General features: G+C 58.7%; 1 long non-coding RNA gene across 1 annotated transcript; it reads right to left on the bottom strand.

Annotated features, from left to right (window-relative positions):
* Window positions 1-4,528: 4,528 nt before the first annotated feature.
* On the bottom strand, window positions 4,529-5,305 carry LOC132536634 (uncharacterized). The gene is made up of 3 exons (XR_009548129.1): window positions 4,965-5,305; window positions 4,859-4,897; window positions 4,529-4,825 (listed from the first exon to the last, which is right to left on the bottom strand). It is a non-coding gene; the product is annotated as an uncharacterized LOC132536634 (long non-coding RNA).
* Between the last annotated feature and the right edge of the window lie 18,056 nt (window positions 5,306-23,361).

The following is a 23,361-nucleotide window of genomic DNA, read 5'->3' as shown; positions in this document are numbered from 1 at the left end:
AGTTTTCGCCTCCAGAGTTACCGCCGGAACTCGGCGCTGGCCTTAGGAGTCCACGGCTCCAGTGGCCATTTCCTCTCTTTCTTTCTTTCTAGTTGTTATTGTTTTTAATTTGAAAGGACAGAGAGAAATTGAGAACGGAGGGGGAGATAGAGAGGGAGAGAGACAGAGAGACGCCTGCAGCCCTGCTTCACTGCTCCTGAAGTCTCTCCCCCCGCAGGTGGGGAGCGAGGGCTCGAACCCAGGTCCCTGAGTACAGGAACATGTGTGTCTACTGGGTGCACCCCCGCCTGGCCTCCCCCACACTCCTGGGGTGACTTCTTGCCTTATTTTAGAGAAGGACAGAGAGACAGAGAGAGGAGAGGCAGCCAGCTCCATCCCCCCCCCGCCCCCGCCCCCGTGCCCCAATGTGCTGCAGGGGCTCAAGCCCGTGCCGTCAGGGGAGGTGGCAGGCCCAGGGGTCTCTGCTTCTCACCTCAACCCCCCCAAAGGGCCCCCCAGGATCGAGGGGGCAGGGGACACCGAGGGGCCCCTCTCCACATCAGCTGCGCCCCGTCGGCGTCCCCCAGACGTGTGTGTGGGGTCCCATCTGGTCCCCGGGGCTCGACCGCACTGGGTCTTTGTGGCTGCAGAATCCTACTCTCACTGCTGGGGAGAGAGAGGGAGAGAGAGACAGAAAGGCCAAGACAGAAGGATACAGAGAAAGAGAGACAGAGAGGGTGAGGGTTAGGGTTAGGGTGCTCAAGATACGCCCCCCTCCGCTGTGGTGACGGGGCTCAAACCCAGGAACCCAGGTCCCTGGGCATGGCGGGTGGGTACACCCAAGCCCACTAGGCCTCCTGAACCCCCCCCCCGCCCCCATCTCCCCTAACATGGTTCTTCCCATGAAGTCAAAGCACAGATGGGGAAGACTGGGACAGTGGCCCCCCAAGGTCACATGGGGCCTACATGGCTGTGGGGGGTGGGTGTGGAGGCCACTCTGTCCTGGGGTCCAGGCCCCCACCTGCTCTTTCCCTGGGTCTGGCCTCCCACTTGCACAGGACAAGACAGCCAGCACTCAGGGGTGCTCAGTCATGGAAGGACTGAGCCATGGTGACTCAAGCCCCTGGGGTGCCCCAGCCAGCCCCCCCCCCCCAGCTGCCCAGTCAGGTGGGTGACATCAGGGCCCTGGGCTGTGATTACCGCAGGGCAGGACGGGAGGAACTTATGAGCCACAGAGGCTCTGGTCTGGGGCTGTCACTTCCTTCCCTCCGATGATGTCACCGTCGGCTGCTGGGGGGGGGGGGGGCTGGGGGTCCCCGTGGGTGTGCCGGGTGGGTCCTGGGCGGCGGCCGCAGCAGGACTGTGTCTGGGGCCAGGGCTTGCGTCTGCCGGAGGGGTGCAGGGGAGTGACTGGGCCTGCCCTGCCTGCCCGAGGTTCCGAGGAACTGTGGACACGCCTGGGCTAGGTCTGGGCCTGCGGGCACGGGGCCACCTCCTCCAGGAAGCCTCCCTGCCATGCTGTGCTCCTCTGGCTCTGCCCCTCTCACCCTGCACTGGGCTGGGCCCGGTGTTTATTTGGTGCCTATAGGCTCAGCTTGCTGCCCCCATGCTGCGGTGACCATGGGCCTTCCCATCCACTGGGTGACCTGAGCCGGACACAGGACCCGCCCTCTGGGCTGGGGGGGTGGTGTAGACAGCCCTTGGCAGCTCCTCTCCCCAGCGCCCTGCCCTGCGGGCACCTGTGTGCACTGGACGGGGGAACCCTGCCTCCCTGGGGACCTGGGCGGGGGGGTCGCCACGGCCTCTGCCCAGTGGGGGACACCAGACAGCCGACCCCTCACACATGACCCCGCCGTCCCCCAACCTGGCGCTAGGACACAGGGTGACCCCTGGGGATCCTGGGAGCCGGCACCATCCAGCCCAGAGGCAGAGCTCGAGCTCGGGGGCAGGGCAGGGCCTGTACACGAGAGACACAGAGACAGAGACAGAGACAGGGACAGGGACAGACACGGGGACGGGGCCGGGGCCGGGGACCAGGACTCTGTTCAGCTTTGGCCTAGGCCGTGCCAGGCTTGGAACCTGGGGCCTCAGGCCTGCAAGTCCCGCTCTCTGCTGCTGACCTGCCTCTGCCTGGCCCTCTGGGCTGCGGGGGGGGGGGGGGGGATGGCGTGGGGCCCCCGTGCGGTGCCTGTCACTCAGCCTTCAGTCTGCAGCTTATCTGTCAATCAGCACTCGTTCATTCATTCATTCATTCATTCACTCACTCATTCGTTCCTCCGCTGCTCTCTCTGTTCACTCATGCATTCACTTGCTTAGTCACTTGTCCAACAAGCACTCATTCATTCCCTCACTGGTGCACTCACTCACTCACTCCTCACTCACTCCTTAGTGCATTCATTCATTCATTCATTCATTCATTCATTCAGACACTCACTCATTCCTTCTTTCCTTCCTGCCTTTACTCACTCACTCACTCACTCACTCACTCACTCACTCACTCAGTTCTGCTGACTGTGGAGGCCAAGAGAATGGGTCCCCATCTTGAAACAGACACCAGCTGGCCACCTCACAGGGGCTCCCCCCTGTCCTGTCCCCTATCTGGACCCCCGTCCTACCCCCCAGCTCCCTGTCCTGCCCCCCAGCTCCCTGTCCTGTCCCCCAGCTCCCTGTCCTGCCCCCATCCTGTCCCCCCAGCTCCCTGTCCCCCCAGCTCCCTGTCCTGTCCCCCAGCTCCCTGTCCTGTCCCCCCAGCTCCCTGTCCTGCCCCCTTTCCTGCCCCCCAGCTCCCTGTCCTGTCCCCCCAGCTCCCTGTCCGGTCCCCTGTCCTGTCCCCCCAGCTCCCTGTCCTGTCCCCTTTCCTGCCCCCCAGCTCCCTGTCCTGTCCCCCAGCTCCCCTGTCCTGTCCCCCAGCTCCCTGTCCTGTCCCCGTCCTGTCCCCCAGCTCCCTGTTCTGTCCCCCAGCTCCCCTGTCCTGTCCCCCAGCTCCTCTGTCCTGTTCCCCAGCTCCCTGTCCTGTCCCCGTCCTGTCCCCCAGCTCCCTGTTCTGTCCCCCAGCTCCCCTGTCCTGTCCCCCAGCTCCCTGTCCTGTCCCCGTCCTATCCCCCAGCTCTCCCGTCCTGTCCCCCAGCTCCCCCGTCCTGTCCCCCAGCTCCCTATTCTGTCCCCCAGCTCCCTGTCCTGTCCCCATCCTGCCCCACAGCTCCCCTGCCAGCAGTGCCCCTGCCCTTCTGCTCCCTCTAAGCCAGAGCAGACCCCCCCAGCACCCAGAAGAGCACACCAGGCCCAATGCAGTGACCCCTCCACCAGCGTCCACTGGCCAGAACCTGGGGCCGGCCATCTCTCCCTCAGTGCCCAGCCCCCTCCCCACCTCAGTGCCCAGCCCCTTCCCCAGGCCCCCAGCCGCTGGCCTTGGGGACAGGATCCCCCCCAGCAGAAGGACAGAACTGTTGTCTTAACATTTCCAGGTTGCCAGAGTTCCGGACGTCATGGTCCACTTGCACCAAGCGGCCACTGGCCAGCCGGCGGGGTGGGGGGTCTGGGGGGGCTGTGAGCGGAGCCCTACTACTGTGGAGGCTGGGACAGGACAGGGCGGGGTGGGGGGGGTCTCCCATGGGGGGCGGGGAACGAAACTAGATCAGATTACCACCCCGGGAGGGCCCGTCCTGGGGATGGGACGGCCCTTCTAGAAAAGTCCTCCTGGGAACGCCGTGACCTCCGCCCCATCCCTGTGTGGGCCCTGGGGACAGGACTCAGACCCTGCTGGGGGGTCGCAGGGATGCCAGCCCCGCTCCTGGCCTGGCACCTGTGACATCGTGTTGACCCTAGATTTGGGGGGGGGGTGAGAAGGGGCTGGAAAAGGAGAAAAGGAGAGCAGTGACCCGTCTGGGCCAGAGGGCCTCCGCCCGGCCTCCAGGCCTGGGGTCATTCCTCCCCCCTCACTCACTCACTCACTCATTTACTCTCTCACCCATTCACTTGCTCGCTCACTCACTCACTCACTCGCTCACTCGCTCATTCACTCATTTACTCTCTCACCCATTCACTCACTCATTCACTTACTCACTCACTCATTCACTTACTCGCTCACTCACTGATTCACTCACTCACTCGCTCACTCACTCACTTACTCGCTCACTCACTCATTCACTCATTTACTCTCTCACCCATTCACTCGCTCGCTCACTCACTCACTCACTTACTCGCTCACTCACTCACTCGCTCACTCACTCACTCACTCACTTACTCGCTCACTCACTCATTCACTCATTTACTCTCTCACCCATTCACTCGCTCACTCACTCACTCACTCACTTATTCACTCACTCATTCATTCACTGATTCACTCACTCACTCATTCACTCACTCACTCACTCACTCATTCATTCATTCACTCACTCATTCACTCACTCACTCACTCACTCATTCACTCACTCATTCACTCATTCACTCACTTACTCATTCACTCACTCACTCACTCATTCACTCACTTATTCACTCACTCATTCATTCACTGATTCACTCACACATTCATTCACTCACTCACTCACTCATTCACTCACTCATTCACTCACTCACTCATTCACTCACTCATTCACTCATTCACTCACTCACTCACTCATTCACTCACTCACTCACTCACTCATTCATTCATTCACTCACTCATTCACTCACTCATTCACTCACTCACTCATTCACTCACTCATTCACTCATTCACTCACTTACTCATTCACTCACTCACTCATTCACTCACTTATTCACTCACTCATTCATTCACTGATTCATTCACTCACTCACTCATTCATTCACTCACTCACTCATTCATTCACTCACTCATTCACTCACTCACTCATTCACTCACTCACTCATTCATTCACTCACTCACTCACTCATTCACTCACTCACTCATTCACTCACTCACTCACTCATTCACTCACTCACTCACTCATTCACTCACTCATTCACTCACTCACTCGCTCACTTTCACTCACTCATTCACTTGCTCATTCACTCATTCACTCACTCATCACTCACTCATTCATTCACTCACTCATTCACTCACTCACTCATTCATTCACTCATTCACTCACTCATTCACTCATTCACTCACTCACTCACTCATTCACTCACTCACTCATTCACTCACTCACTCATTCATTAACTCACTCACTCATTCATTCACTCACTCATTCAGTCACTCACTCATTCACTCATTCACTCACTCACTCATTCATTCACTCATTCACTCATTTACTCACTCACTCACTCATTCACTCATTCACTCATTTACTCACTCACTCATTCACTCACTCAGTCATTCACTCACTCAGTCATTCCACTCACTCACTCATTCATCCAGGCACTGGACCCCTGTGGGCAGCAGGTGGGTGGGGTGGGGACCCCTTCCCATAATGGAGGGTGGGAGCTGAAGTGAGGATGCAGGTTCAGGACTAGGGGGTGAGGGTCACACAAATTCCGGGGGGGGGGGTGACACCTGAGAGGACCCAGGAGCAGAGGAGGGGAGGGGAGGGGAAGCCCTGGCAGGACATTCCAGAAAGACCTGAAGGAACAGATGGCTCCCTCACTGTGTGTGAGCGGAGGGACACTCAACAAGACCTCTGACAGGTGAGGGGACAAGAAGGGGCCACCTGACCCAGGAGGGAGATGGGCTCTGGCGGGCTCAGCACCCCGGTCCCGAGAGGCTGGGAGTTTCCAGGTCTGTTGCCCCTGAGCCTGGGTCCCGGGGGTCCGTGCTGAGAGTGTTTGGGGCCTGTGAGGAAGCAGTGTCCCTGGGGGGGGGGTTCCCGGCAGGGAGGGCTGTGCCCAGCTCTGCACCTGAGAGGGAACTCACTCCTGAACTGGCCCAGCCAGTTTCCCTCCGGCAGCCCTGGGTGGTGCCCCAAATCTCTGTCTTGTATTTTCAAAATCCGGTGACCTGGAACGCAGGCCGGAGGCAGAGGGAGTCAGGGCCCCGGGCGGGCGGGCGGGCGGGCGGGTGTGCGGCATGCGGGTGCCTGCCAGGTCTGGGGATCGCAGAGTCCCCCCCCACACACACACATCTGATTTTCTGTGTCTCTCCCCCCCCCCCCCCGTCTTCACCCCACCCGTGGGTCCAGACCCTGGATCTGTGTTTTTCATCCACCCAGGTAGCAAATATCGTGAGAAGAGGCCGGCGCTGGGTCTAATTCGCACCAAAGTGGGGTGAATGGCTTCTCCCTAGGCCATTTGGCAGGTGGACAGGGCAGCCAGCACTGGGCCTCGTACCTGGGGATGCAGGAAGTGGGGACAGAGGGGCAAAAGAGGAGGAGAGAGAAAGAGGAGAGAGAGAGATAGAAGGAGGAGTGGAGAAAGAGAGAGAGAGGGAGAAGAGAGGAGAGGAGAGGAGAGGGAGAGGGAGAGAGGGAGAGGGAAAAGAGAGGAGAGGGAGAGGGAGAAGAGAGGGACAAGAGAGGAGAGGAGAGGGAGAAGAGAGGAGAGGAGAGAAGTGGAGTGGGAGAGGGAGAGAGAGAGAGGAGAGGGAACTTCCCAGGGCAAAGGGGAAGGGAGAGAGAAGGCAGTTTGGGGACAGGAAGATGGGTGGGGGAACCCTGGACTCACTGCTCCCCCGGCCCCCCTGCCTGGCCTGAGCGGTCGGCCCCCAGCAGGGAGGCTGCAGGCAGCTCCGACATGAACCCGTGGGAGGGGGCGTCCATCTGCGATCCCTCAGCAGAGACTGGAGCCAGAACAAAGGACTGGACAGACCACAGGGCTGGTAGCCCCAGATAAGCATCTGGCCTTGGGGAACTTCTCTTCCTGGGGGGGCAGGAGAGGGGGCAGGGGCGCAGGGGGGCAGGAGAGGGGGCAGGGGCCCAGGGGGGAAGGAGAGGGGTACAGGAGAGGGGGCAGGGGCCCAGGGGGGCAGGAGAGGGAGGCAGGGGCCCAGGGGGGCAGGAGGGGGGGCAGGAGAGAGGGCAGGGGCCCAGGGGGGCAGGAGAGGGAGGCAGGGGCCCAGGGGGGCAGGAGAGGGGGACAGGGGCCCAGGGGAGCAGGAGAGGGAAGCAGGGGCCCAGGGGGGCAGGAGAGGGAGGCAGGGGCCCAGGGGAGCAGGAGAGGGGGCAGGGGCCCAGGGGGGAAGGAGAGGGGGCAGGGACCCAGGGGGGAAGGAGAGGGAGGCAGGGGCCCAGGGGGGCAGGAGAGGGAGGCAGGGGCCCAGGGGGGCAGGAGAGGGAGGCAGGAGAGAGGTGCAGGAGAGGGGGGCAGGAGAGGGGGCAGGGGCCCAGGGGGGCAGGAGAGGGGGCAGGGGCCCAGGGGGGCAGAGGCCCAGGGGGGCAGGAGAGGGGGCAGGGGTCCAGGGGGGCAGAGGCCCAGGGGGGCAGGAGAGGGGGCAGGGGTCCAGGGGGGCAGGAGAGGAGGGCGGGGGCAGGGGCCCAGGGGGTCTGCTCTGGGTCTCTGCTCACTGCACACAGTCCCTCAGTCAGCCCAATGATCTGGGGACCCCCCCAACATGGCCAGGCCAGGGAAGCCATGGCTACCCTCCCCCCAGGACCCCCCCAGCTGGCTCTGCATGGGGAGGAGGACTGAGACAGAGGGCACTCGCTCCCTCCACACCAGTGCATAGGCTTGTTTTTCCAAAGAAAAAGGAATCAGAGGGGCTGGGGAGACAGCATGATGGTTCTGCAGACAGACTCTCCTGCCTGAGGCTCTGAGGTCCCAGGTTCAGTCCCCAGCTTCACGATCAGCCAGAGCTGAGCAGGGCTCTGGGCTCTTCCTATTCCATCTCCCCCCTCTCTCTCTATCTCCCTGTCTCATTAAAATAAAACAAATATGGCTGGAGAGACAGGAGTTCTGCAAAAGATTTACATGTCTGGGAGTCGGGCAGTAGCGCAGCGGGTTAAGCGCAGGAGGCACAAAGCACAAGGACCGGCGTAAGGATCCCGGTTCGAGCCCCCGGCTCCCCACCTGCAGGGGAGTCGCTTCCCAGGCGGTGAAGCAGGTCTGCAGGTGTCTGTCTTTCTCTCCCCCTCTCTGTCTTCCCCTCCTGTCTCCATGTCTCCCTGTCCTATCCAACAACGACAACAATAACAACAATAATAACTACAACAATAAAACAACAAGGGCAACAAAAGGGAATAAATAAATAAAAATAATTAAAAAAAAAGATTTACATGTCTGAGGCTCCGAGGTCCCAGGTTCAGTCCCCAGCTCCACCGCCAGCCAGGGCTGGAGCAGGCCTCTGGGCTGTCTAGCTGCATCTTCCTCTCTCTCTCTTTTCATCCTTGTATCTCTCTCATTAAAATAGGTATAAATAAAAGATTAAAAAATTAAGAATTTATTTTTTAAAGGTGTCAGGGAAGGAAGGGGAAGGCACAAAGAATGGGGGCCCCCGGGGAGGGAACGTGGGGGGACGCAGCGGGATGGTCACACTTGTTGGCAGGGGTTGCTCTGAGCAGGGCTGAGGCTAGAGGGCTGCCCCCTCCCCCTCCTGTCTGCCCCTGTGTGTGGCCTGTGTGGGGCCACACACACAGGTAGGGCTGAGCGGCCAGGCGCCTGCTGGCATGCCCCATCTGCCCAGTGCCCCCTGGCCCCATGCCTCCTGGCCCCCCATCCTGCCTCCTCCCGGCACTTCCCAGCTGCGTTCACGCCTGGAACGCCACACCCCTCACTTGACGGCAAAACACAGGCACAGAGTCCCCCCAGGCCATGTGCACACCACACGCAGGAGTCTGGGTTCGAGCCCCAGCAGCACCCGGGGGCTACCACGGCAGCCAGGTGTGGGGGGTCCATCCACCCTCACAGGGGGATGGGGTGACTTTCTCGTGGGTCACCGTGGGGCCTCGAGACAGAGTCCCGGGGGTTTTCTGGCAGCCGCCCTTGGGGAGGCCTCTGAGGACACACTCTGTCCCCCACAGGTGTCTGGCCGGTCTGGGGTGGAGGTAGGGCTCTTATCCTTCAGGGAGAAGGGGGAGACGGGCCAGGTGGGGGATCAGCTCATTGAACACACACGTTACCTTGTGCAAGGACCCGGGTTCAAGTTTATGCTCCTCACTTGTGGGGGAGGGAGCTTCACGAGCTGTGAAGTAGGGCTGCAGATGTTTCTCTGTCTCTCCCTCACACACACACACACACACACACTCTCTCTCTCTCTTTAAATTTATTTATTTATTTATTCCCTTTTGTTGTCCTTGTTTTTTTGTCGTTATTGATGTCGTCGTTGTTGGACAGGACAGAGAGAAATGGAGAGAGGAGGGGAAGTCAGAGAGGAGGAGAGAAAGACAGACACCTGCAGACCTGCTTCACCGCCTGGGAAGCGACTTCCCTGCAGGTGGGGAGCCGGGACTCGAACTGGGATCCTTGTGCCTGGTACTATGTGCGCTTAACTAGGCGTAGCACCACCTGGCCCCCCCCCCTCCCTCCCCCTCCATCATGATTTCTCTCTGCCTCTATCCAGTAAATAAAGTAAAATAAGGGAGTCGGGCGGTGGTGCTGTGGGTTAAGCACATGTGGCGCAAAGCTCAGCGACCGGCGTAAGGATCCCGGTTCGAGCCCCCGGCTCCCCACCTGCAGGGGAGTCGCTTCACAGGCGGTGAAGCAGGTCTGCAGGTGTCTGTCTTGCTCTCCCCCTCTCTGTCTTCCCCTCCTCTCTCCATTTCTCTCTGTCCTAGCCAATGATGACATCAACAACAATAATAACTACAACAACAATAAAAAACAACAAGGGCAACAAAAGGGAAAATAAATAAATATAAAAAAATAAATAAAGTAAAATAAAAGAGAATAAATCTGAGCTGAGCCATTTCCAAGCATGAGCTCTGTGAGATCACGGCAGAACCACGTCACGGGAGGCCTCGCAGGCCCGGGTCCGTCACACACGTCCCCATGTGGAAGCTGGGAAGAGGGGGCCGTCACCACAGAGCCAGACTCTGCTGGGAGGGAGCTGGCTTCTCCGTCCTTCCGTCCCTGTGGCATCAGGCCCGATTCAGGCCTGGCAAACGTGCCCCCCGGCCCGAGGCTGCCCCCCCACCCCCCCGGGCGACCACAGCCAGCTGGACCCCGGCTTCTGTCCGTGAACCGTTGGGCCAAGGCCTCGGCGACACCTCAGCGGGTGTCTGAGTGTGCGTGAGCAAGTCTCCTCAGGGGACAGAGAGAAGCCAGGAATGTACTCTGACATGTCCCCAAGTGCCCCGCGTCCCTATGACACAATGGTGGCCGTTTTTTTTTCACCAAGGGAATCACAGCAGGGCTTATCCTGCCACAGCCCCTCGAGGGAGGGAGACGGGTCCTGACATGAGAGCAGCCTAGAATGTTCCCGCTGCGACCATGGACCCATGGACGGCGAGCTCAGACTGACAGGGACTCAGAGGGCACAGGGCTCCCATGCTGAATGTGGATCGTGGGCCCTGGGTCAGACCAATGGGGCAAACAGCTAATTGCATGTATAGATTTTCTTCCAGTTTGGGGAGCTCTCTGCCCTCATCCAGCTTTCTAGCCCTGTTCTTGACTCTGACACCAGCTTCCCAGACAAGACTTAGTCCACCGGCATATTAGCTGTAGGGCTCGGGCAAAAACTAAGAAAGTCATTCCTAAAATAGACTCCTAGCTCCTTCCCACGTGAAGACCCCTAGTTCCATCTGCTCTAGTCCTACCTTTAGGTTCTGTTTATTAAACATTTTGTCCTGCTTTATATCTTACTGCTTTTTAGCCACCAAGTTGCAGATGCTGCCATGACGCCAACCAGACCTCCCTGGGCAGACGCCCTCACCCGTGTGTCCTGGAACCTCCCCTCCCCAGAGCCCTGCCCCACTAGGGATGGAGAGAGAGAGAGAGAGAGAGCCCCAGACTGAGTGTTGGCCTTGGAACCATGGAAGCTGTGGGTGACCTGCGAGGGCTTCTCCCAGAAGGTGGGCTGTCCACTGGTCAGACACAGAGGGCGGGGGTCTTTCTAGGCCCTGTGGACAGCCTGCCCATCCACTCACTCACTCACTCACTCATTCATCTTTGGGACATGCTCACTGATGTCGCTTATTTAATGCGGTATTGGGGAATGAACCCAGAGCCTCGAGCTGACACAGTAAACTCAGTGTCCTCCATGGTCCAGTTTATTCTCTGCCCTTAGACGGAGGGAGAGAGGACAGAAGGGAAGAGACACCCTCCATGGGCTCCCTGGGTGCTGTGCAGGGTGCTGAGAGAGGAGAGACCCCACAGCCCTGCCCACCCTCCATGGGCTCCCTGGGTGCTGTGCAGGGTGCTGAGAGAGGAGAGACCCCACAGCCCTGCCCACCCTCCATGGGCTCCCTGGGTGCTGTGCAGGGTGCTGAGAGAGGAGACACCCCACAGCCTTGCCCACCCTCCATGGGCTCCCTGGGTGCTGTGCAGGGTGCTGAGAGAGGAGAGACCCCACAGCCCTGCCCACCCTCCATGGGCTCCCTGGGTGCTGTGCCTGGTGCTGAGAGAGGAGAGACCCCACAGCCCTGCCCACCCTCCATGGGCTCCCTGGGTGCTGTGCAGGGTGCCCCCATGTGGTGCCTGGGCTCAAACTCTGGGCTTCTGAGGTGGACCAACAGCTCCCAGGGAGCCCATGGAGGGTGGCCAGGGCTGTTCCAGGGGTCACTGCCTGGCCCTGGACTCTGGGGATGCATAGGGAGGGAGGAGGGAGAGAGGGAGGCGGAGGAGAGGCGTGGAGAGAGATCAGGATGGAGGAGGCTGCAGAGGAGGGGTGAGGAAAGCTCTTTCCAGGCTCAGATCACCTGCAGCCTCACGTCTACAATCACAGCCAGCTCGACGCCCAGCCTCGAAACTGGATCAAACACCAACCTTTCCAATACCAATTCTGCAAGGCGTCATGGAATGAGCATATGTAAACACACACACACACACACACACACACACACACACACACACACACACACACACCCTTTTTCCTTGATTATACTTAGAGAAAAAGAGAGAGGGAAGGAGAAAGAGAGGACAGAGAACTCAGTGCTGCTCCACCCTTCACAGAACTTCCCCCATGCACTCATGGTGCTCCCAGGCGATGCTGGGGTTCGAGTCCAGGGCCTGACACCCCTTAAGGTGTGCACCCTGCCACTGAGCCATCTCTGTCCCCTTGACTGAAACGAGACAAGGAAGAAAACACTAGAAGCAAACTTCCAGAATATTCTTCAGGACCCTGAACTCTGCCCGACCCTGCCCTGAGAGGAATAGCCAATAAATCGATACGCTTGTAAAAGGCAAAGATGATCCCATACAGACAAGTTTACTATGCTTCAAAAAGTCCAAATCCGCCTGCTCATCCACCCGGTAAATGTTTATCTGGGAGTCGGGGCCCAAGTTAAACAGTCGCAGTGAAATGGAATCAGGCCTCGCTGTCTTGTTATACTTTGCATACAGACGGGAGACAGACATGAGATCTTGTAAAACGCAAAGTTTCTATTTTCACTAAAATATTTGGAGAAGTCGTTTTATTTTTAAGCTGATGCGTCCTTGCTTGGTGTCCCTCTGGCATGGACGTGACCTGCCGAGAGCTTGGACTCTCGTCTCAGAAGCTCGACCCTCAGATGCGGCGTCTCTGTCACCAGCTAGAGGCTGCTAGGACAGCTGTGAGGTCCAGAGGTGATGCCGACTACGTGGTCTGGATGTGACATGGCCATGAGGCCCGGCTGTGACACCCAGCTGTGACACCCTGCGGACACCCAGCTGTGACACCCTGCTGACATCCAGCTGTGACACCCCCCACACACACACCTGGCAGTGACACCCAGCTGTGACACCCAGCTGTGACACCCTGCTGACACCCAGATGTGACACCCCCCCACACACCTGGCAGTGACACCCAGCTGTGACACCCGGTAGTGACACCCTGCTGACATCCAGCTGTGACACCCCCCCTGACACCCGGCAGTGACACCTGGCAGTGACACCCAGCTGTGACACCCCACACACACACCTGGCAGTGACACCCAGCTGTGACACCCAGCTGTGACACCCAGTAGTGACACCCTGCTGACACCCAGCTGTGACACCCAGATGTGACACCCCACACACACACCTGGCAGTGACACCCTGCTGACATCCAGCTATGACACTCCCCCACACACCCGGCAGTGACACCCGGCAGTGACACCCAGCTGTGACACCCCCCTTTGACACCTGGCAGTGACACCCAGCTGTGACACCCTGTAGTGACACCCTGCTGACACCCAGCTGTGACACCCAGATGTGACACCCCACACACACACCTGGCAGTGACACCCTGCTGACATCCAGCTATGACACCCCCCCCTGACACCCGGCAGTGACACCCGGCAGTGACACCCAGCTGTGACACCCCCCTCTGACACCTGGCAGTGACACCCAGCTGTGACACCCAGCCAACATAAGCCAGGAAAGTCTGCTGCCTCTTCCTCTGCCTGGTGGACACCATCCGGGGGCGGGGTCCATGTCCAGCTTGGCCCTGGGCCTCTGTAGGCATCACGTGTCGGTCCTCAGGCATCGCTCCAGTTCAGCCGGGAGACACTGGCCACCTGTCCTGGTCTGCATCTGCTTCTGCTCTCAGCCACTCCTCCGCCAGCCGCGGCCCTCGATGCTTCTCTGTCTTTTCCTCATTTAAAGATGTGTGTGTGTGTGTGTGTGTGTGTGTGTGTGTGTAAGAGAGAGAGAGAGATAAAGAGAGGAAGAGGGAGAGAGAGATAAAGAGATGGAGAGAGATAAAGAGAGGGAGAGATAAAGAGAGGGAGAGGGAGATAAGGAGAGGGAGAGGGAGAGGAGAGGGAGAGGGAGGGAGCCCTGCTCTGTTCTGGCTACTGGAGGTGCAGATGGAGTCTGGGTCTCTTCCATGCAAGTCCTGTGCATTTAAAAAATATTTTATTTATTTATTCATGAGAAACATAGAAGGAGAGAGAAAGAGCCAGACGTCACTCTGGTACATGTGCGGCAGGGGATTGAACTCTGGACCTCATGCTTGAGAGTCCGATGCTTTATCCACTGTGCCACCTCCCAGACCACTTTTTTTTTAAAAAAAAATTTATTAATCCTGTCTACTTACCCTGGTTTGATTCTCTCTCTCCCTCTCTCTCTCTCTGTCTCTCTCCTCCACCCTCTCCACACCAGGGTTACTGCCAGGGCTCGGTGCCAGCACCACCAATCCACTGCTCCTGGAAGCCATTTTTTTCCTTTTTTTTTTTTCTTCCTATTTTTATTGGGTAGGCAGAGAGAAATTGAGAGGGGGGCAGAGAGAGATCCCGCAGCTCTGCTTCACGGCTCATGAAGCCCCCCAGGCGGGGAGCAGGGCCGGCCCTCTCGTCTGTAGTGTGGGTGTTCTGCCAGGTACGGCCCCTGGCCCCTCCAGCCCCCTTCAAACACGCACTTCTTCTGAGTGAGAGGCCAGTGCGGGACAGCTCAGACAGGGCCAGGCCATGTGGCCACACACGCTGGACACCTGGGTCCCCAGGGGCTGATAGGACAGGACCCCCCACCCCAGAGCCTCTGGGGGACCCTGGCCTGGAGACCCCGTGGTGCGGACTTTGGCTCTAGATCCCATGGGCTCGATTTAGAGACAGAGACACACAGAGAGAGAGACCCCAGCACCGAGCTTCCTCTAATGCAGTGGGGGACGGGCTCGAACCCAGGTCACACATGGCAGGACAGTGCTATGTCCAGGTGACCTATTTTGCTGACCCTAAAATGTCTTTTTTTATTTTTTGGTATTATCTTTATTTATTTGATAGAGACAGCCAGAAATGGGGAGGAAAGGGGGTGATAAAGAGGGAGAGAGAGACAGAGAGACACCTGCAGCAATGATTCACCGCTTGCAAAGCTTTCTCCCCGCAGGTGGGGGCTGACGGCTCAAACCCAGGTCCTGGTGCACTGTGACATGTGCGCTCAGCCAGGAGCACCCCCACCAGCCCCATACAATGTCTTTTTTATTTTTTTCCCTTCCAGGTTTTTAAAAAAGTATTTTATTTATTTTTGAGAGAGATGCAGAGAGAGAAAGACACAGAGAAACACCAGAGCACTGCTCAGCTCCGGCTTATGGTGGTGCGGGGGATTGAACCCGGGGCTTCGGAGCCTCAAGCATGGCGATTTCTTTGCATAACCATTATGCTATCTATCTCCGCCCTCCCCTCCAGATTTATCACTGGGCTAGGTGCTGGCACTACAAATCCATTGCTGAGGGGGTCGGGCGGTAGCGCAGCGGGATAAGCGCAGGTGGCGCAAAGCACAAGGACCGGCGTCAGGATCGCGGTTCGAGCCCCCGGCTCCCCACCTGCAGGGGAGTCGCTTCCCAGGCGGTGAAGCAGGTCTGCAGGTGTCTGTCTTTCTCTCCCCCTCTCTGTCTTCCCCTCCTCTCTCCATGTCTCTCTGTCCTGTCCAACAACAACTGCAACAAGCACAACAACAAGGGCAACAAAATGGGAAAAACGGCCTCCAGGAGCAGTGGATTCCTGGTGCCGGCACTGAGCCCCAGCAGTAACCCTGGAGGCAAAAAAAAAAATCTATTGCTGCTGGCGGATATTTTTCCATTTTATTGGACAGAGACAAGGGGAGAGAGACAGAGAGACACCTGCAGACCTGCTTCACCGCTCGTGAAGCTCCCCCCCTGCAGGTGGGGAGCCGGGGACTTAAACTCAGATCCTTGTGTGGGTCCTTGTGTTTAGTGTCTGTGTGAGTAACCGGGTGCACCCCCACCCACCCACCCCCACAATGTCCTTTTAAGGCCCAGATTTAGGCTCTGGGGACTGTCCTTGGGCCACAAGATGGGCCGAGGTCCTGGTGGGAGAAGGGCTCCCCCCCCCCGCCTCTCCCCTTTGCTGTGGGGCACCCTCCTGCCCATGAGTGGTGACACCCACTGGAGTCTCACTCAGTTTTGCTGCCCATTAGGCCACCCTGTCCCAGCCTGTGGGGGCACCCCGGACCGTCAGGGGGTCCCAGAGCCCCCAAGGGCGCGCCGGGTGCAGGGAGGGAGTGAGGCGTGGTCCCCCAGATCCTGTTCCCGCCCACCCCGGCGCCCCAGCACAAGGCATCCGCCACTTCAGCAAATATTGACCCAGTGCCCTGGCCCCCTGCCAGCCTGGCTGCCGCCCAGCGCCCGCTCTGTGCTGGCCCTGTGCCGCCTGGGGGGAGGGGGCAGCACCCAGCCCACACTGTGCGGGAAGCTAAGAATGGAGGGGCCCCCTCAGGGTGTCACCTCTGTCCAGCCTGACCATCATGGTGGAGGCTGGGCAGCCCCTCCACCAGGGCCGGTGGCCAGGAGAGACCGTTCTGCTCGCTGTGCCCGTGAATGATTGATGAAACTGCGGCCACCGCATTGATTGGAGAGGGGGGCTCACTGAGGCACTGAGGAGTCCACTGACCTTGAGCTCCGAGCCCCCCACACCCTCTGTCTAGGGGGGTCACAGGCATTGAAGACCCTGAGGCTTCCGGGCCCCTGGTCGAGGGTCTCCACACCGTGCTGCCCGCCTCTGGTACCACCTTCCAACAGCCTTTTTTTGGGGGGCGGATTAATGGATTCTAGTAAACACTGTGGTTGGCGCCCACGTAAAAGGTCTCAGTTTTCTGCAAAACACTCTCCTCCCAGCCCAGGTCCTCCTCCACCATCAGCACTGGGACCTGAAAGCCCCCCGTCCCCACCCCAGAGTCCTTGACTTTGGGGCAAGACACCAAGCCCAGCCCACAGTCTGCCTGGTGTTCTGACTTCTGACTTCCCTGCTGTTCTGACTTCTCTGCTTCTCACCCACCATCTATCTACCCTTCCATCCATCCAGTATTTAACTATCATCCATCACCCATCCACATCTATCCACTATCCACCCATCCACCTATCTACCCACCATTCATCCATCCATCATCCATCCATCCATCCATCATCCATCCAACTATCTACCCACCATCCATCCATCCATCTATCCATCATCCATCTACCATCCACCCATCCAACTATCTACCCACCAACCATCCATTCAACATCCATCTATCCATCCATCCATCCTTCCATCCATCCATCCATCCATCCATCCATCTATCCATCCATCCATCTATCCATCATCCATCCATCCAACATCTATCCATCCATCCATCTATCCATCCATCCATCTACCCACCATCCATCCATCCAACATCCATCCATCCATCCATCCATCTACTCAACATCCATCCATCCATCCAACATCCATCCATCCATCCATCCATCCATCTATCCATCCATCATCCATCCATCATCCATCCACCATCCATCCACCATCCACCCATCCAACTATCTACCTTACCATCCATCCATCCATCATCCATCCATCATTCATCCATCCATCATCCATCCATCCATCCATCCATCCATCCATCCACCATCCACCCATCCAACTATCTACCCACCACCATCCATCCATCCATCCACCACCCATCCATCCATCTACCCACCATCCATCCATCATCCACCCATCCAACTATTGCCCACCCACCCATAATGCATTCGTCACCTATCATCTACCCACCCTTCTACCCACCCACTATCTATAGCTACCCATCCAGCCACCCACCCAGCCACCCACTCATGCACCTACTCATCCATCCATCATCCACCCATCACCCCCTCCATCCCACAAAGCAGGCCCTGCCCCAGGCAGGAGGCCCCAGAGAGAAGGGGCAGGGTCCCCTGGCTTGGGGGACATCTCAGGTCCCAGGAGACACAGTAGCATCTTGGAAGAATGAGGTGCCAGGGGCCCCGCGGAGTGTGGTGGGCGCAAGGCTGGCTGTGTGGGCACACTGCCCACGGGGAGGGGATGCTCGGCGGCGAGTGAGTGGCTGAAATCATCCAGTCCTGGTGACTCAGCGCCGGGCCGGGAGCTACCACCATGTCCCCTTCCTCCCTGGCATGGCGTCCAAGCTCCCCAGAGCACTGGCTGGGCCCTGGGAGCCACCGGGAGACTGGGACAATTCTGGAAGAGGCAACAGGACACCCAGGGGGCAGCTGGGGCCACAGGGTCCCCAGTCTGAGTGCCGGTGAGCTGTGCAATCAATGCTGGGGCCGGGCCACGGACACTGGGCTCTGGGTGCCTGCTGGGCGGCCCCTGAGTGACCACAGGGCATCACCCTGCTGCAGGAGGAGAGAGGTTCCCAGCCCCTGGGTGCAGACAAGCCTGCGGTAGGCTTGTGTTTCCTGCCACAGGCAACCCGGAGACTCCTGGATGGACAGACCGGGCACACGGAACCAGCCGGAACCCTCGGAACTCTCGGCTCCATCTGGCCCCCTCCCTCACCCCAGGATGGAAAGTGTCAACCTTGAGTGCAGCCTGGCATCCTCTCTCTCTCTCTCTCCATCTCTCTCTTCCCCCCTCTCTCTCCCGCAGGCTTCTGCCTGAATTCATTAGCAAGACTTTTATTATTTTAAGCCATCAAGCGATGGCTTAAATATTTGGTGTTTCTTAAAATAAACCTTGATCTTCCCAGCCCAGTCGTCTTGCAGACTGCTCCCCGGACGGCCCCTCCCATGCAGGACAGGACGGGGTCCAGCCCCACCAGAGGAAGCCCCCCGCCTGTGACCTCTGCTCCCCACCCAGAGGGGCCCAGGGCACCGAGTTTGGGGGGGTCACTGAGAGGGAGCAAATGGTGAGGTGTGGGTCGACCAGGCGCCCCCAGACTGGCCTGACCTGGGGCTGCTGTGTGTGGGGGGGTCGGGCCTCCGGGCCATGGGGCTGCCTGTCCCTACGGCCACCTGCCAGCCTCTGCCCTCGGGCTCGGGGGTCTGTCTCCCTGCATGGTCGAGGATGCCCTGGGCTGCCGTCCTTCCAGGGAGCCACGTCCCTGCCCAGCTGCCACTCTGTGTCTGCAGAGACAGGGACGGTCGTCAGGGTCCAAATGCTGGCTCTCAGGCCACGGGTGGGCAGGGCTGGAGGCCAACACCTCCGTGGCTACAGGCCCTATGTCCACTCCTTCCTCATCCATCCATCATCTACCATCCGTTCATCCATCAACCCATCATCTAACCACCCACTCGCTATCCATCCACTCCTTCATCAGTACATCTATTTACCATCCATCCACCTGTTCACACATCCACCAATCATCCATCCATCCACCACTTAACCTTCCATGATCCCTCCATCCTCATCTATACATACTTCTGTCCATCCATCCATCCATCCATCCACCATCCATCCATCCATCATCCATCCATCCATCCACCATCCATCCATCCATCAATACATCCACCATCCATCCATCCAACCATCCATCCATCCATCCATCCATCATCCATCCATCCACCATCCACCATCCATCACCCATCCATCCATCATCCATCCATCCATCCACCATCCATCCATCCATCCACCCTCCCACCATCCATCCATCCATCCATCCATCCATTAATCCATCCACCATCTATCCACCATCCATCCATCCATCCATCATCCATCCATCCACCCACCATCCATCATCCATCCATCCATCAATACATCCACCATCCATCTATCCAACCATCCATCCATCCATCTATCCATCATCCATCCATCCACCATCCACCTATCCATCCACCATCCATCCATCCATCCATCCATCCACCATCCATCCATCCATCCATTAATCCATCCACCATCTATCCACCGTCCATCCATCCATCTATCCATCATCCATCCATCCACCATCCATCCATCCATTCTATCCATCCATCCACCATCCAACCATCCATCCATTAATACATCCACCATCTTATCCACCGTCCGTCCATCCATCCATCCATCCACCATCCATCCATCTATCCACCATCCATCCACCATCCATCCATCCATCCATCCATCCATCCATCCATCCATCCATCCATTAATCCATCCACCATCCACCATGCATCCATCCAATTACTACTTTCCAAGGCCCACTGTGTACCTGCCCTGTGATCACGGGGAGACACAGATGCAGTGACCAGGACACTTTCCCCTCAGGGACCCTATTTGCTATTTCCTGGCCTGAGACCCCATCTTGGACAATCCCTCTGCCCCCAGCTGACCGCCTTTTCCAGGAAGAGAGAAAGAGAGAGAGAGGAAAGTGAGGAGAGAGGGGCAGCACAGCTCTTCCACCCACGGAGCTTCCCCTGGTGCTGCCATGGTCCCCCATGTGGTGCTGGAGCTGCAGCCCAGGGCCTCGAGCGTGGCAAGGCCTGCACTCTGCTGGGTGAGACCCCGGGGGATGTTGGTGAAAACAAGCGTCCGGCACCCTGGGAGGAGGCGTGCGGGCAGAGTGCCAGTCCGCAGCGGGCCCCACGGAGAAGCTGAAGTTTCCGTCACAGAGAAACACATCTTCAAACCCAAATCAAGTGGCGAGGGGCCGGGTGGTGGCGCGCCCAGCTGAGCACACACGGCCCCGTGCACAAGGACCCGGGTTCGAGCTCCCAGTCCCCATCTGCGGGGGGGGATGCTTCACGAGCGGTGGCGCAGGGCTGCGGGTGTCTCTCTGTCTCCCCCTCTCCCCCGCCCCTCTCGATTTCCGTCTCATGAAGAAGCAAATACATTTGTTTTTAAAAGATCAAAATAAGGAAGTCGGGCGGCAGCGCAGCGGGTTAAGCGCATGTGGTGCAAAGCACAAGGACCGGCGTCAGGATCGCGGTTCAAGCCCCCGGCTCCCCACCTGCAGGGGAGTCGCTTCCCAGGCGGTGAAGCAGGTCTGCAGGTGTCTGTCTTTCTCTCCCTCTCTGTCTGTCTTCCCCTCCTCTCTCCATGTCTCTCTGTCCTAGCCAATGACGACATCAATAACCACAACAATGTTAAACAAGGGCAACAAAAGGGAAAATAAATAAATATTTAAGAAATAAACAAAAGATCAAAACAAATAAATGAAACGACAAGAGACAGTGGCCCCATCGCCTCCTGAGACGTTCGGGGATGGGGGTGTTTCTGGAAAAGTGAGGTTTCTGCAGTTCGCGTGTGGGCAGCCCAGGCTTCGAACCCAGATGGGCACTGGTGGGGGGAGGGGGGACGGACAGGGGGGACACCGTGCGTGTGGGTGCCGGGGCCAGCCTCGTGCCCCCCTTCCCGCTTCCATCCCTGGAACCCTCCTGGGGCCTCCCTCCACCCTCCCTCTCTCTCTCCCTGGCTGGAGTTTCCTGTGGTGCTTTGGGGTTCTCAGCGCTGGGACATGGGAACGGAGAGGGGGCGGACGGAAGTGACCAAGTCACACACGAGGCTGCGTTCCCGGGACCAGGTTCCGGGAGATTATGAACCGGGCCTCTGGTTTATTTTAAAATAGATTTGATTTTCCATTCTGTCTCTACTTAATCTCTCAGATAGAGCTAAAAAAAAAAAAAAATCCCTCCCTCCTTATTCTAAAAATTAAAAGTTAAATATAGCCTTACACAGGAGGAGGGGGAGGAGGGGCTGGATCTGGGTCAGGGCCGTGCCCCGCCAGCCCGGTTCCGGTCACCGAGAGCCGCCGGGAGCCCGGCCCCCCGACCCTGCCCACTGAGCACCACTGCCCCTCTGAAGGGTCCCTGGCAGGGGATGCGTGGGGGCTCAGGTGAGCGGGGGCCCTGCTCTCAGCTGAGGGAGCCCGGCCAGCCGACAGGTCCTTGGGGTGACCCTGGGGGTGGCAGCAAAGGGGACATGCAGCCTGATCCCTGTCCCTAGGCCCCAGAGTAAGGACCCATCTCCTCCCTCCCTTCCTTCCTTCCTTCCTTCCTTCCTTCCTTCCTTCCTTCCCTCCTTTCCTTCCTTCCTCCCTTCCTTCCTTCCTTCCTTCCTCCCTTCCTTCCTTCCTTCCTCCCTTCCTTCCTTCCTCCCTTCCTTCCTCCCTTCCTTCCTTCCTTCCTTCCTTCGTCCCTTCCTCTCCCTCCCTCCCTCCTTCCCTCCCTCCCTTCCTTTCTTTTTCTTTTTTGTCTCTTTCCTTCTTCCTTCCTCCCTTTCTTTCTCTCTCCCTTTCTTTGTCTCCTTCCCTTTGCCCCCTCCCTCCGTTCCTTCCACCCTTTCTCTTTCTTCCCTCCCTTCCTTCTTTCCCTTTCTTTTCCTTTTTTTGTTGCCCTTTTTTAAATTGTCGTAGTTATTATTGTTGTTGTTGTTGATGTCGTCGTTGTTGGACAGGACAGAGAGAAATGGAGAGAGGAGGGGAAGACAGAGAGGGGGAGAGAAAGACAGACACCTGCAGACCTGCTTCACCGCCTGGGAAGCGACTCCCCTGCAGGTGGGGAGCCGGGGGCTCGAACCGGGATCCTCACGCCGGTCCCTGCGCTTTGCGCCACCTGCGCTGAACCCGCTGCGCGGCCGCCCCCTCCCTTCCTTCTTGCCTCGCGCTTCACTATCCCCCTGCCCCTGGAGCACCCTCAGCTGGGCTCCCGCCCCAGCACAGAAGGACTCGGACATTCCGCGACATAAGGACACTCGCCTCCTGTGCAAACAGTTTCAGTCTGAGCCCAGAACAACCTCCCGTCTGTGGGTCACCTGGGGGATGGTCCTGCCGCTGAGCCGGCCGCCGCCCCGTCCACCTGTCCACCCACCCAACTGTCCACCCCGTCCTCCTGTCCACCCACCTGTCCACCCCGTCCGCCTGTCCACCCACCTGTCTACCCACCTGTCCACCCTGTCCTCCTGTCCACCCACCTGTCCACCCCGTCCTCCTGTCCACCCACCTGTCCACCCCGTCCACCTGTCCACCCACCTGTTCACCCCGTCCACCTGTCCACCCACCTGTCCACCCCGTCCGCCTGTACACCCACCTGTTCACCCCGTCCACCTGTCCACCCACCTGTCCACCCCGTCCACCTGTCCACCCCGTCCAACTGTCCACCCACCTGTCCACCCCATCCGCCTGTCCACCCACCTGTCCACCCCATCCGCCTGTCCACCCAACTGTCCACCCCGTCTGCCTGTACACCCAACTACCTGTCCACATAACTGTCCACCCCGTCTACCTGTCCACCCTGTCCACCCCATCCACCTGTCCACCCAACTGTCCACCCCGTCTGCCTGTCCACCCACCTGTCCACCCCATCCGACTGTCCACCCACCTGTCCACCCCGTCCGCCTGTCCACCCAACTGTCCACCCTGTCCGCCTGTCCACGCAACTACCTGTCCACACAACTGTCCACCACGTCCACCTGTCCAACTGTCTACCCTGTCCACCTGTCCACCCCATCCACCTGTCCACCCAACTGTCCACCCCGTCTGCCTGTCCACCCACCTGTCCACCTGTCCACCCCGTCCACCTGTCCACCCAGCTGTCCACCCCGTCTGCCTGTCCACTCAGCTGTCCACCCCCATCCACCCCGTGGCCTGTGAGGATGCCCCCCAGCATCACTGACACCACGTGGAGGGCGGACATGGCAGAAGCGTCCCTGGGTGCTGCCACCCGAGTTCCCAGAGGGAGGGTGGTCAGGCGGGGCCCCCAGGACACAGGACGGGACACAGGTCTGTGGGACGGGGCTCGGGTCCCC

The sequence above is a fragment of the Erinaceus europaeus genome, unplaced genomic scaffold (genome assembly GCF_950295315.1).
Source record: "Erinaceus europaeus unplaced genomic scaffold, mEriEur2.1 scaffold_335, whole genome shotgun sequence".
NCBI classification, from domain to species: domain Eukaryota; kingdom Metazoa; phylum Chordata; class Mammalia; order Eulipotyphla; family Erinaceidae; genus Erinaceus; species Erinaceus europaeus.
This window is presented reverse-complemented; position numbering and strand designations above follow the sequence as displayed.